Source organism: Papaver somniferum, chromosome 11, assembly GCF_003573695.1.
Source record: "Papaver somniferum cultivar HN1 chromosome 11, ASM357369v1, whole genome shotgun sequence".
Classification (NCBI taxonomy): domain Eukaryota; kingdom Viridiplantae; phylum Streptophyta; class Magnoliopsida; order Ranunculales; family Papaveraceae; genus Papaver; species Papaver somniferum.
In genome coordinates this window covers 20525708-20529139 of record NC_039368.1, presented here as the reverse complement: position 1 = coordinate 20529139, position 3432 = coordinate 20525708, and positions in this window count along the sequence as shown.

Sequence of the window (3432 nt, the reverse complement as noted above, 5' to 3'; positions counted from 1 at the left end):
GTCTAATACAAGATAACTTCATTTTTCTTCAAAACTTCATGTTTGTAAGGCAAGAAGATATTCTTATCTTAAAGATAATTAGTCCTTTACCATTGAAACCAAATTTTCCGCCAATTTTTCTTTTCAAATCAATGAAGAAGATGGATCCCCCTTAACCAGTAATGGGGTGCGATTAGCAGTTGGCTCCCTGGGGTGCCCCTTATCAGTTAGGTGCCCCTTATCCAAAACTGAGAGTCCGAATAACATGTGTCCTCCGGGTGCCTATACCAACTTTTCGAGCCGAATTTTCCAAAAATACCTACAAACACATAAAACACCATAATAAGTAGAAAATCGAGTACCAACAATACAGAACATTGAGGACAAATTAGACACAAAAATGTGTCTATCAAATACCCCCAAACTTATTATTTGCTAGTCCTCGAGCAAAACTAATCTAGAAAAATAAAATCCTAACTCGCTAGGTGGCCCTAGCGACCGAGATATAGGCTCGGGAGGGTTTACCAGAGGTGTACCCACAAAACCATTACTTCAGACCCTAGCTATCTAAGCAGAACCTTGGAAGGCACTAAAGAATCTCCTTGGTTGGCGTACAAACATTGACTACAGGAGGAAGTACCTTGATGCGAAATTCCAATTGCTGTACACGAGTTTGCATTCAAGCATACTTAAATTCATATAAGTGACAGAGCTCTACTCAGATAGTTTCTGTACATCATAACCGGAGTCAACCAATCACATGGAAAGATTAAGAAGATGGATGTATAGAAAAACATAGATGGTTTTGATGTTGACTAAGGTGAACCTATCCTAATGGAATGAGATATCGGTCTGACTAATATCAACACAACTGGCATATACAAGGGAACCAGCGGGTGATAATCCTAACTCTAAGTCAACACAACTAGCATATACAAGGGCTCCAGTAGTCGACTTTATTGAATTTATTCCGGTTGGTCCGATGGTCTGGTCTGGTCTTTTTTTTTTTTTTTTTTTTTTTTGTATCTCAATCATTCTATTTCACCAAATCACTTATAAGAAAATAAAAACAGAAGGTGAAAAGGATTCAACGAGGTATGGCGAAACTACCATGTTTTTTTTAAAAAAAATTCTAACACCTGAGCTCTGTGCTTTTATGAATAGACTCTTTATATGTTTCCATATAATCAGATTGGTTCCTCAACTCCTATAACCAAGATGCTTCCATCCACTTAGATTGGTTAGTGCCATCCTTAATAAACATAAATTTCTAGGCTCTGGAGTTTATTTATTGCAACTAAAAAGTTTCTCTCATACCCCCAAACCTAAATATAACATTGTCCTCAATGTTCTAAAGATAAAATTAAAACCATATGAACAAGGAAAAACTGTTACCATTTGAAGCAAAATAGTTAAGGAAAGATATTACCGTATTGCATGAGATTGGGTTACCTCCCAAGAAGTGCTAAGTTTAAAGTATTCAGCCAGACTAAGAAAGGATTAGTCACCTTATAGAATCATAAAGTAATAGCCGGAATAACTGCGGATCACCAAAACCAAATAGAACTATCACAAGTAAAAGGAATCTGTACCATGCCAAGAAAGTTAACAAATAAAGCACACCCTTGTCTAGTTTCCTGTTCAAGACAACTACATCTAGTTGTGGTTCAGGTTCAGGTTCTATAACTGGGTCTAGATAACATATTTTCCTGGGTTGCATTTCCTCAAAAGTTAGATCCGAATGTTCAGGTTACAGAGTCTGGAAAAACTCAAATAAAAACTTAGAAGCACATAATAGTAACCTAAATAATTGTGGATCCTTAAAGTCAATCAAATTTGACTTAAACAACTGACCACAAAGAGAGTGGTGGTCTTCCTTAAACAAATATGTCGACCCTAATCTCCTAAAGTAATTAGGTTTATTCTCGAAACTCAATATCTGACACATTTGAATTTCATAAGTTCCCAAAATTGGAGAAAACGTTTTTGGTGGGAAAACAAAGTCAATCGAGGTATCGTAGCCTGGGTTAACCACATCAACCAGAGGACGGATTTCTAACAACTGAACTTCTTTCTGGACATCATTAGGTTCAGGAAAACGTGTATGAAGATAATCTTGTAAAATGGTTGAGGCATATATGTTAAGTTCCAAGTGAGGGACCTTTGTAAGAGTTAAAGCACATGGAGAATAAAAATCACCCCCAAACTTAGAGTTTTCAGTGTCTCTATAAAGACTAGTCACAACTTCCTTAGTTTCAAGGTCATCAGATTCCTGAAAATGGTCAATTGATTCTTCTAAGTAAGGTACATCGTCACTCTTCTCTTCTCTAAGATTTCATTTTGTTTTTCTAAGACTAATTTTTCTAAATCACTAGACTCGAAAACAATATTCTCAGGATAAACCGGATCCTCTAAACTATCATCGCCTTCGTAATCAAAAGGAAATACTACATCATCTAAGGAAGTCTTATCTTTAGTAAAATCCTCGTCCTTTTGAATAGGTGAATAATTATTAAAATTATTTGGATTTGAACTAGAAATAATATTATCATTATAAAGCTCAGTTGGAGTAACAAATTCCTGATCATTATGCCTAAATATTTCAGATTCTTCATCAGCACTATCCCCATCATAATCATAATAACATGAAAATGGTTGAAACTCATCTGAAGTATTGCTTCCAATTCTATCCTTGTCATCTTGATTATGTAAATAAAAAAAATTCTTACTTTTAAGGTTGATTTTTGAAGCAATGTATTGGCAATTCAGAGTAAGTCGATCAATTATTTCTTCCGTCTCTAACTCAAGCCTACGTGTTGACTCAGCAAACTCACGTGTTGACTTAGTTAACTTACATGTTGACTCAGCTAACTTCCTGAGGTTATCTTCTAAAGAAGGTTCACTTATTGTTACAGTTCTTTCGTATATAACTAATTCATCTGTGTCCGCTGACTTATGTGTCCAACCATGTAACTTACGCGTTGACTCAAGTATCTTACGTGCTTCATCTAAAGGAGGGGGATTATAAGAATCTTGCTCGTATGACCGGTGGGCATGTGGATAGTAATTAGGCTCACCATGGTATGACCCATAACCTTCAAAAGTTTGGTGTTCCCAACCATTATTCACTATATGGTCATAAAAATAATAATGTTCATGTTGCTCAGTCGAATAATCATTGTATTGGCTATACCATTTCGACATCCTAACTGCAAGGTAATTCTAAACAAACACAAAGAAGGCTGACTCGACCACAACAAGCCTATTTTATCTAGCAAACAAAAAGCATGATGGCTCCCTTAGATTGTTTCTAGACCAGCTTTTACTCTTTCGAAAAGGAATTCGTTACAATCTGAGCAAACCTCTCTGGAATCAATCCGAGTTAAAGTAAGTTGAATAGAGACGAGGGAAGCTCAGTGGAGCTTTGATACCCAAGGCCTCACCGACGTTACA